Raw genomic sequence first — 12,323 nt, 5'->3', positions numbered from 1 at the left:
AATTATACTAATTCACTGATAAGTGGCTGGTTCCCTATTGGTTTTTGGGTGATTTGCCATTGATTTGTGAATTTGTATGTGATTTGGAGCCTTCCTAATTAAGAGGCTGCTTCTCTTTTTAATTTCTTCTTGACAGGAGAGGTCAGTTGACTTGACTTTATTTTATTTGAGTGACTGGCTTTACTGCAATGACCGCAATGGGGATTTTCCATGACATGATGTGGATTTTGTCCTCCACCAGGTTTGAGAGTGCTCCTGTTCAGGGAATCTATTTTCAAGAATTTTCTTCAGAAAATACATGTACTTAATTTGTAGAAGATGGAATGTTAACTGTTGTCCTAACCATCAAAAACTATTTTGGATGTTGCAGAGGTGTTTAGGGAACTTGCAATTTACAAATTTTGTAAAACTAGTAAACTCAATAATATTGTAAAGGTAACCAACAAATATGTTTCTGGTGGAAATGTGTTTTTGAGGAAATAAATATTAACCATCTCTTACATAAAATTTTAACTTCTGTGACTATGTCAAGGGAAAGGTCCTACTTAAACTAGAATCATGCTTCTATCCCAAACAGATTAATTCAGGAATGAAAAGAAGGAAAAATGAACTTTTTTGAATGGACATTTGATTTCTTTTTCAAATAACCTTTTGACTTTCCAAAGTCCCTTTAGTTATAGCTCTACTGGTTTTTCATAAGAAATACAATGATGACAGAAGTCCCCTCAAAACATGAAAAAGCAGGTACATAGAGTAACAAGAGCTGCAAAAGTCTTTATCGGTGTACTATACAGTTTTTCTTCTGTACAGGACAAGACCTCAATAAATTCCTTATTAGCAGTCAGTAGTCTGGTGGTCTGATTTTGAAGCCATAAGCATGGTAAATCTCTAAAGGCTTATTACCCATTTAGTATAAATCTGTTGAAAATGTATCCATGTTGCCCCAAAATGCTTTAGCAGCTCTCTGAGTGAGTGATATCCATTTAAGCAGGCTATCACATTATATGACATATTCTTTAGTTTGATCTGCTGAAAATAGATTAACTGTGTTCTTTTATTCATTGTGCTGGATGCACAACAAACCAGCTTACTTGGGTATTCATTTAATGTGTCTCCATTGCATAGGATTTTGTCTGTTGGAAGCAAAATCTCCTGCTTTAAGTGTACTGGTTGATTTCTTTAACAGCTATTCAGATTGCTGGTCTCCAACATCTAAAGTTAAGTTTTCTATTCTATCTTTAATAGGACTCAGTAGAAAAGGGTGAGAGATGGGGGAGAACCTCCATCACTTAATTAGAACAGATGGATTTTGCATTTGACTATGAATCAACTTTATCCAGATATGACAAAAAATAGAGTTTATGGTTTGGGGGAAACTTCAATATTTGGAAATTTTATTCCACATGTATTTGGAAGACAGTTGAAATAAAGATATTTTTGATGGAGGCACTTTCAATGCTGGTGACCAATGTTGTTTGAGGTTGGTTCCTTACATTGCATTTGATTGTAGCAATATTGAATGAAATCTTGCCCTTTTCACTTCTGCTCTAAACAATGCTAAAAATTGGACAGGATGAAGAATCAGCTGCCCAGGGATTTTAACTCTGTCTTGAGCTTGAGAGGGGCTGCCTGAATACTGTAACCTGCAAGCCTCAGCAGAGCCCTTGGAAGCCTCAAGCCTTCCAGTCATAGGCTGAATTTGGAGAGCTCTTTCTGTGATGTGTTTTGGGTCAGCCACTCACCATTTCCCTAAGAAATTCCTTTAGAATATGCAAAATTCCTTTTTTGCTTACTCAACCTCTAGCAAAATGATGTGGGAGTTTAGTAGAGTTGTGGGGAAGGTGGGGGGAGACAATGAAGAAACTTACACAAATGTTTTCTTGCTCCTTTGCATCCACTTGTTGGGGATAGATAGCTTTATTTTATTATTATTTTCCTGGTTTCCATTTTTTTTTGTTTTTATTTTCTCCAAAATGCTGATATAAAGTCTCATTACTCAAGTGTTTCAGTTTTTTTAATTTTTATTTATTTATTTATTTATTCAGGCAGTGAGGCAGAAACACAGTCTGGATAAGGATCTAATTTTTGAGCTGTTTATCTGAAGCAAGGCTGGGTGCCTGCCCATCACTGGCTGCAAAGCATGTAAGTGGCAGGTCTGTTCTCTGCCTTTGCCTCCTTGCTGCTTCTGTTTGATTAACTCAGCAGCAGTTGGGCATTAGCTGGATGAAACCAGCACTTCAAATGAACATGTTTATTGAGAAACATAGTGTGAATAAAGAATTAAATTCTGAAGCTAAAAGGAATTGTGGTTTTCCTGAAGTGTTGGATAATTGTTGAGTAAAAAACAAAATAAAACAAAACAATCACAAAAAGATGGCTTCTATGGTATCTATTCTATATTAACACTTTAGGGACTGAGATTCTTATAGGTGGTCATTAGCCATGTCTCTGGGAAAAGAAACAATTACCAAGGAACATTTAGATAGGCATTGTGTGGACTCAAACCAGGCACAGCAGATTGTTTAGACTGGGTGAACAGGGCTGCCCTGCTCTCTCTGCCTTGGCAGAAATGCAAAACTCTCCCAGAGGAGGAGGATTCTTATTTAGGTTGCACTTTGTACATAGCTTTTTAGTAACGGTACTGGCAGCTTTCCTTTCTGCTGTTGTCCTTTTAAAGATCCATCAATAGAGACTCTCGCAGGGAATAACTCAGCCATGCATGACTGCTCCAAAAGCAAGGCACTTTCAAAACATGAAAAGGAAAAAGGTGGATTGAAGAGAGGATGGAAGAGGACAGCATGAAATCAGCAGAGTGTGTTCAACAACAGGCAAGAGCTACAAGTGAAAATAATGTGATCAAGGGTTGTATGTGGAAAGAAGATTGGCATGTATCAAGAACATGAGGACAGTAAGGAAGAGAAAGTAATTTTTTTAATGAGGATTCAGGCTATAAAAGAGGGTAGAAGAGGTACTCAGCTAGGACTCTCTTCTGCAGTTTTCATTTATTTGCAGTGGCACTGGCACAACCATTTGTTTCAGCAAAGCTTGTTGCAGAAACCACTGTGGTGTTTTTGTGAGCAAAGGTAAAAGACTTCAGGCTTCATTATCAAGCAATGAACATAATGTCAACATCTACTAATGAATGAAAATTCAATATATAAAAATCAAAAAATTCATACAATGCTTATTCGGACTCACATTTGAAGGCTAATGGAGAACCCAACAATTAGTGGAATGGAGAAAAAAAAGTAGACTGTTTTTCAAAAAAAGGAAAACAAATGGATCTATTAGCACCTTGAGGATGATGGAAAAGTAGAGTGCTGTGAGATTAAGATACAAATAGAAATATATTTTGCGTATTGTGGCAAATATAGAATTTCTTCTATAGCTCTAAACTCAGACAGGTAAAACAGAAACTCATAGGTAAATTCAACTCCAAAAGGGCTTGAAAACTCAGCTGAAACACTTTGGAAACCTGAATCAATTTGCTTAATATACTAAATTATCAAGTTTTGATATTGTTTTCTTAGGAGCTAGTGCAATATTTGTCCTCAAACTTAATGGGGAAATACAGTGACATTAACTTAAAAGGACAGTTGAAGTTATTTTTATTGTAGACTGCTTCTCAAGAGAAAACAAACAAACAACAACAACAACAACAAAAACCACCAACCATTTCACAAAGAAAACAGTTGTTGCAACTCACATTATTTTAGTTGATTTTCACATTTACTATTTGGCAGATTCTTTTCATTTATGGGGAATACATGGTAATACATAGTAACTGTATAGTAAAATATGTACTACAGCATATGGTAATTCTGGCTTTGCTCCCATTTGAAATCACAAGCAATGTTCCCATTGATTTGACTCAGTGAGGCAGATATTGTTGCCTGGAGGCTGAGTCAAATAACCTCTTATGAACCTCATTTGAGCAAATAACTAACATAAAGAGGAAATTATTTCCACGTAAGCAGCAAGCAAGCAGGAGAGCAGACTATCCTGACCCTAATTTGATCTTTCTGCCATTCATTATAGTCATCTTTTGGTTAATGATTTGGCTCATGTGGTGAGACTGGTATGTGTCTCCCCACATTCTTCCAGGCTGTGGCAGAAATGTGGACTCTTTTCTGACCTCCAGAGATGGTGAGCAGCTGCAGACCAGGCAAGAAAAGCTGCTGCTCTCCACATTTTTCAGGAAATTCATTTTCCTCATTGCCACTAAATGTTACTATTACACCATACAGCTAAAAATGAAGATCGCAGATCTCCAAAATATGCCCATCCTTCATGTCATGTGTGAGCTGCTACTAGGCTCATAGGTGGTCTTTGACCATAGGCTAAATGGAAGTGTAATAATGCAGAGAGTTTTAGAACCAGGGAATTATTGCCATCTACTTTCAGTTCTCTGGGTGAAAACAATCTGTATTAAAGTCAGTAAAAGAAGAGGCTGCTTAGAGGAGAGCTAGCAGATTTGATGCATGACACTTTGTATACTGAAGAATGAGGCAATAAAATTTTCTCTGAGATCCATTGAACCCATTCTCTAAATCCAGTGTTATGGGAGGCTGAGCATTGTGGAAAAGGCCTCCACTGCTAGCTTGGATTTAAGACTATGAATACAGAAATTTTTATTTGGTCTAACTAATCCAAAGAGCAAAAATATATTACAAACTTCCTTTGAATTATTCCTCATGGATCTTATTTTTATATTCATTTTGCTCATAGTGAAGATTTGTTTCTCTTTCATTATTTTGTTCAAATGCTATTTGAATTCTGCTCAATTGTTTTCTGCATTTTGCACCCAGGTGTACCAGCATACGGCCAGACTGGGGCTGTGGTGGAGTCCAAGCTCTCAATGAGCAAGGGCATCCCAGATTTATGTTTATCTTATGCATTTAAATACCAGAAAGTCACAAAGTCACCAAACAGAAAATTTCCATACAGGCAGACTAAAGAAATTTGCAACCAGAATGGCACATTTATACATACAGAACAAGACTGTTGTCTACTTGGATTAAGGGATCAGCCTACATTCCCAGGTGCTTGATGCTATGTGGTATATTGAGACAAATATGGCCTGGGCAGAGCTGAGGGTACATGAAGGTTACAAGAGCAGCAGAGAGTCACTGGTAAAGGAAACTGTTGGCTGAACGATGAGAGTAATGTTTTTTAATTCACAGACTAATAAAGTAAAGTAAGCTGTGGTGTGTGGGCTATGCAGTCTAGTAGGCTGGCAAGGAAGCAGTGCCTCACACACATCACAAGGTATTGTGGAACAGCTGCCTGCAAAAGATAGTATCTCATGGGGACTTTTGGAAGCATTTTCGTTACTGTCTGGCCCTTAACAGCTGCCCCTGCTCCTGCTTCTCTCCTGTTTTGGACCTAAGACACTTGCATAAGCTGCTGCCTGGTAGTGGAAGGAAGGAAGAAAAAATCCTAAAAATGACTGCAGTGCAGATGATTTACATTCTCTGGATTGCAACAAGGCAAACCAGGGCACAGGTACTTATTTTCATCCTTGTTTCTCAGCTTCCTCTTTCACTCTCTACACTCAGCTCATCAGAGAGGTGACACAGGCTCTTCTTGTTGAGTGCTGCACAACAACCCACACTATTTGGAGACATCTCCCAGCACATTGCTGTGGAAAAGCTGTTGTTCTGACTCAAAATCACAGCTGGCAGCTGTTATTTGACTACATGTTTTTCCTCTGTACAACATGATGTTTGGGACCAGTCATTACTCTGTACTAAAGTTGATTTTGTGTGATTATGTGCATTTTTTTTTTCAGTGGTAAAAGTAGAAGTGGGAATGTTTTAAAATTGGTGCTATTTTAATTCCGAGGATAATAAAAAGGAACAGGATTCCTGATCTTAATCATTCTAAACACTTTTTTTTTTTTTTTTTTTTTTTTTCCTTCTTCTCATTTTAGAAGAGTTTAAAAGCCTGAACCCTTGGAATTTTTTAGCGGCAGTATGATCCCTCTGCTTCATTACTTGTAACCCCCTCTCAGGAGAAGTGGTGCTAACCCACCAGAGTGCCCAGAAGGTCTTTTCATAACATAATTACTGGAGCTCAAAATATATGAAGAATGTTATCCAAAGAAAGTTATCCAAATATCTTGGAGAAAGATAGACAGGGACATACAATTTTGGAAAGGAAACCTATTTGCCATGATTAGATTTAATAATATGTTCAGCAATATTCCATAATGTTGTATTTCTTGAGTAACATTCGTTATTAAGAAGGATAATAAATGAAGAGCCATGTAAAATATTCCTATTCAGTCAACTTAAGAAAATAATGGAATAATTTGAAACATTCATTGCCTATTCTAAGGTTCTTGACTTACATGATTCTTGGCAACACAGAAGGCAGTCTCCAGTCCTTGGGTTCGAACTTGAAAATATGACACTATTATTTCATTTGTATTGTTTACATGGAATAATACGTGTGTAAAGTAACCCAGAGGACCTTCCCTCTGCCCAGAAAATGTGCTTTTCTTTGAGAATATGCAGACTCAAACCATGATCTTACAAATAATCACACTAGCATTTAATGTGAAGAGTCCTACTGATATCAGTGGGACCACACACAGTAGGAAAATAGAGCATGGGTAAAAACACTTACAGATTCAGATCAAAGAATCTAGACTATATGGACAGACCCCATAAAACTGGACAGTTCTCTTCAGCTATGGGACTAAATTTTTTAAAATATGAGAAAAGCTGACAATGCATTATATAAAATATTTCAAATAATCAAAAATTTGATGCTGTTCCAAATGGGGCAAAATTCTCAAAGTTTTGCAGTTTTTTAAAAGGAAAAAAATCAGTTCAGCATTGGCATTTTATTATTAATAACATATTTAACAAGTTAGTTATTAAATTAAAAAATAAAAATAATGTTTGAAACAAGACGTTACATCACTGAAAAACATCACTGATTTCCCCCATTTTCACCACATTTTCTTTGCAAGAAAATTGAATATTCTTCCAAATTCCCTACTGCACTTGCTCATGATAGCTGTGTGTACCACACCTAATTACCATAAACAAACTTATAGGGAATATGCTTGTAAAGAACTAACAAAGGATTGTGGTTTAAATTTTCAATGGGAATGTAAAAAAAACATATATGGTGTATAAACAGGTGCCTGAGGGCTGGATTTTAAATACAGGCATAAAAGGTAGTATTTAGCTATCATAAACATAAACCAGAACTTGAGTCATGTTGACTCAGGTTGGGACATCCACCGAGTCTAGTGCTCTTGGGGCTGAGGACCCTTGGAGCCACCTAAGACAGCTATAGCCCTTCCAGGTCTGGAACTCATTGGGATATCCATGCACAATACTCTACTGCACAGTGAAGGTAAGTTCAGAAGCATCAGCGTCTCACTTCAAAAAGAACCTGGATACTTGGAGACTCATTTTGTAAAGGGACCCTATTTAAACACTTGTGATTAAAGTGCAGATCCTTGTCAGCAGCCTGTTTCTTCTAAAGTGGAAAACGAAGTATCATCTTAGCTATCAGGCTTTACTTGTGATGTAGAGATCCATTTAAATTGTTGTAGTAGTACTTTGCTCCATGTAGCACATCCTCAAATATATCTTATTTTGCCAGCTGGGTAGACACACCCAGTCCAGTTTCTAACTTCCTACATGTTTTCTAGCATCTCTCACCTGCAGGAGAAAGGCCTGGTTAGAGAACCAGGGCCTGGAGAGTGGGGTGCATCCGCCTTTTTTTCAGCTCCAGGTGTCCTACTTCTTAGGAACATGTCCTGTTTGGCAAGTTAGGGGGGGCTTTTTTTCCTTCAGCTTTTTTCTTTACTTAATTTCTTGCTTTTCTGTCTTTACTCTTAAAGCGCAGACTACTTAATTAACAGAAAGGAAAAGATCTGAGGAATTGAGAAACATTGTCCCCAGATACTCTAAAGCAGATGCATAGAGAACCTTGGGCACAGATTCAGTTATGCAAAAAGGTATATGTATGTGGATCTTTAAAATAAATGTCATAATCATAACACTTTAAGATAGTGTTTTTATTGTTGTTGTTGTTTGTTTGTTTGTTTTTGAGTTCATGACTTGTAAGTTAGAGCTCACACACAAAATGTGTGTGTGCCTTGTGGAACATTTTTTTTCTACGTCTGCTTATTTGCTGGAGAGGTGTTTGTGTTATGCACTGATCCATGAATTGTACAAAGGAATTACGCAAGTCAAGTTTTAGGTCTGTGAAAGTCAAGAAGCCTGATCTTAGAATGCTATGTATAACTTACAGAATCGACATATCTACAATTGAAAATGATTGCAGCAGTCAAAGAAATGCATCAATTTGCAGACAGATGAACCAATCTAACTGTAAAAGAGGACTAGTTATAACACTGCCATCTTTAGCATCATATTCCTACTCAGGGCTTCTGCTACTCTTATACTGGCAGTAATGCTGCCTCTGCTACCAAAGACTGTGGCCTCCAGGGCCACCACCAGCTCGGAGAGAGCAGTGGGAACTGTGACTCTCAGAATAGAAATTCTCCAAAACAACTTGTGAATCTTGTCCCAGGAGGCAAAGGCTTTCTGAAAATCAGTAGTGTTGGCTCTTAAACCTCTCAGAGGATTTTGAAAATATTCTTAAGTCACAAGATGTGAGATTCTGTAAGGTTTTGACTGTTGTGCTAACATCTGCTGTAGAATAAAGGCTAAAGCAGATGTGGCAAGTGGGAGGGTAATGAATAAGGCAGTTTTGAAAGGGCTTAAAAGCAACTGAAGGAGCCTGAAGTTTTATGGACCTAGTATTTTTATTCTACCAAAAGGAAACTGCTGAGACACCTTCCCAGGTAAATTTGTTTTATCCAGCTCTAGTGGTAACTGTGTCTTTGAATATGGTCTGTCCAGCATTTGCTTTTCTCAACACTTTTTTTTTTTTTTTTTTTTTCCTTTGAGGAAAATTTCCTTTGAGTTACTATTCTGAGCAACTTTAATAATTGGAAGCTTACAGTTGTGGAAAAGCAATTCACAGTAGCTATTTTTCTCAGGCAGAACAAAAACACCTTAAAAAAAAAAAAAAAAAAGGATAAATCTTTTCTTTTACAATTGCCCCTTTAATAAACTGTTAGTTTAAACCACAGTTTTTGTCCTCCACAGCAGTGAGGCTTGTTCCTTATTTAAGGCAGGATGACAGGGTTCTTCCCGTTTGGAAAGGCAGTGAAGCTGGTGCTCCAGAACAGAGCCACCCATTCTTCTTCTGGGAGCTAATTGATTAGCCTCAGAGCTATGGACATGTACCAAGGGACTCAAATAAGAAGACTTCATTTTTCTTTCTGAATGAGTTATTTCCCGGGGCTGTCTGTATTAAACAGATGTCCAGGTGGTCTCAAATTATTTACAACTACAGGAACCCCTGTGGTCATGGGATTATCTGCATGGGGAAGCACATTTGAAAGTCAGTATTTCCCTTCTCAGAAAACAGGACAACCTTTGTTAGTGCATATTTTTGTTAGTGCTTATTTGGAATAACTTTATACTCAGCTAAGAACCTAAGCATATAGATCTCACTTTCCAGTCTCTTGTGAGTACTGATTTCCTTTAAAAGAAGAACATGAGAGAAGGAAAGTTAGAGAGCGAGCGAGAAAAAAACCTTAAATGTGTTCCATACGTTTATTACATTTCTTATGATGTACATCTACACAGTAAGGGAAGGAATTGAATACTATGTCTTCTGATCAGCCTACTCATAAAAGATCGGTTCAAATGTTGGACTTTATTTGTACAAATTTTAATTGTGTATTTGTAAACTATATACTATAAGGACTTTCCTACAACACTTACCTCTTCTCCCAATCCCCTGCTGAGGAGAAGCATAACCTTTTAAAGAACAGTTAGTACCTAAAATTCATTCTACAGCAGAACTACTCACAAATGGAGCCCAACCTTCCTGCTGTTCCTGTTTTTGTTATTGATTTTTTTTTTTTTAAATTGACATTGCCTTCATTTTCACAATAAAACTAGATTTTTAGCCCATAGCAATCAATATAATTGACTTTTTCAGTTTTAGCAATTATTTCTTTTCAGACTGTTTTCAGGGTTATTCTTAGGCTGCTGGCATCTGTTCAGCCTGGCAGCCAGATGAACGTTTTAAGAGGAAATCTGACAGTCTGCATATATCTCCTGTAGTACTAGTGCCAAGAGAGTCTCTATTTTAAATACGTATAGAAATGTGTATATACACATTTATAAAATATGGTAGCCAGGTTATAGACCTGATTTAGTTTTTAATTTCACAGTTTGTTTTTGTTGAATAACAGAATCATATAAATTAGGAATGGAAAAGTTGTATTAGGTCATTTAATCTATCCCACTGCCAAAGTGGGATTGTTCCCTGCAGTATATTTTCCAACGTTTTATCCAGTACTTTTCCATTCTCTGGGTTGGGCTTACACTTCATTTCAGCTTTTCATTCAGTCAGGCTTATGTTTTGACTTTTTAAGTGTTTTCCTTTGTAATTCATTGAATTATGTTACCACCATGCGGTGATAACAGCAGTGATGCCTGTTGTTGCTTTTCAGCTATATGAGAAACTAACTAAAGTTATTAATTTATGGCTATGTTAGAAATGTATCTTTCTCTCATCTAACCATGAGAGACATTGTAAATTTACCCTTCAATGGGTAGAATTGGGGGTTGTATTTCTGAATTGCTAACAGCACATATGCTGTTTGTTTGCTATTTTCTTCTGTCTGGTGTGAGTTTCTCCTCTTCCTTGGCTATGGGTAATACATGAAGTGTGTATTTTCTCGGGTCCCTCTTTAATGTTTCTTAGTCACTCATTACTTAAGCAACACTTCATTAATATCAATCAATAACCTTTGAAGAACAGGCAAAGTTTTACTATCTTCATTTATACTAAATGTGAAAACTTTTTTTCTCTGTGACAGTGATACATTGAAAATGTTGTCAAGAGATGTCATAAGCTGGTAGGACCAATAAAAAGAAGTTCATGTTCAGTAACTACTAAGGCAGAGATCATTTCTACAAGCCAGATTCACACTTGGCAGCACAGCAGCAGGACTCAGGCTGTGTTGGTGCTGTGGTATCTGTGTCTCATGCACTCGAGGAATTTCCATAGCATTTATCCCTGCTGGTGCTTAGTGTCTGTGCCTGGGTTCCTGGAACAGGATGGAGTTGTGTTCACAGGAGATTGAACAGTGCATCCTCAAAGTCACTTCAAAGAGGCTTGATGCTTCCTGGAACCAACCAGTGAGTGCAACAGCTCTGCCATAAAACAGTGTGCCTGTGAGATGACCTGATGTACAGGCATGCTCCCTCCAGCTTTGTCACACAGCATGTAGGGTCTCATGCACAGATCTGCAGAAAAAGGAAAAGTCTGCAGAACCATGTAAATTTAGGTCAAAATGAGAGTGTAACTGTGTTGATTAGCCATTCTCCAGCTTTTCTGACAAGGGCCTTTGAATATAACATTCCCCTGTACTAATTTCCAGCATGAGTAAGTATCAAAAATCTTTATATAGCAGCCTTATAGCAATCAACCTCCCTGTTAATGAGATGTTAACCCTCATTGCTTTTAAAACGTGGTGGTTTCTGAACAGAGAGGCTTTGTGGGATTTAATTAGAGTGATTTAACCTTTTCCCACTGAAATGCTGGCCCTACATGCTTTTCATTTTGAGCTTGCTTGTTGCATCTCCCTCTCAAACAAACCTGACTGATGCATTAGTTAATGTTTGAAAAAATCTGTGAGGATGTAAGGGACTAGGAAGCAGAGTATTGTCATTAATACACAGAACTGCTAGTCAGGAGACCTGGGTTCCCTCCCAGCTGTATTGTTGATTTCCTGTAGCTGTATGTGAAGATGTAGTCATGCCAATAAAGTCCAAATGAACTGTGCATGACCTGGCCATGTCAGCTATAGCCAGCCAAACTATTCAGAAATGCTTGCTAAAGTTTTAGGCACTTCAGTTGAGCAGAATAATTTGAAAACTTTGTGTTACTTTCCTATTACACTGTTTCTGATAAAATTTTCTCATGATTTATAGCACCAGAATTGGCACCAGGATTGAGTTTCTACTTCCCTCTGTTTCTTGATCTATGAAATCAGAGTGATGAATGCTTTTGTGTCTTAGCAGGATTAAAAAAAAGTTAATCTTATTTCTTTAATGCCTTTGAAACAAAAAGTGCTGGGAAAGTGCAAAGCAGACTCTAATATGCTGGGTTTCTCCCATCTCACTTTGTCTCTCATACACATCCTGTACATTCATGAAGATGAAATGCACCTCTGGAAGACACTGTGGCTCTGCTTGTTTAACACATTT

Source organism: Aythya ferina (genome assembly GCF_964211825.1).
Source record: "Aythya ferina genome assembly, chromosome: 2".
NCBI classification, from domain to species: Eukaryota; Metazoa; Chordata; class Aves; order Anseriformes; family Anatidae; genus Aythya; species Aythya ferina.
The sequence above is the reverse complement of the archived record's forward strand: the minus strand, read 5'-3'. Positions refer to the sequence as shown.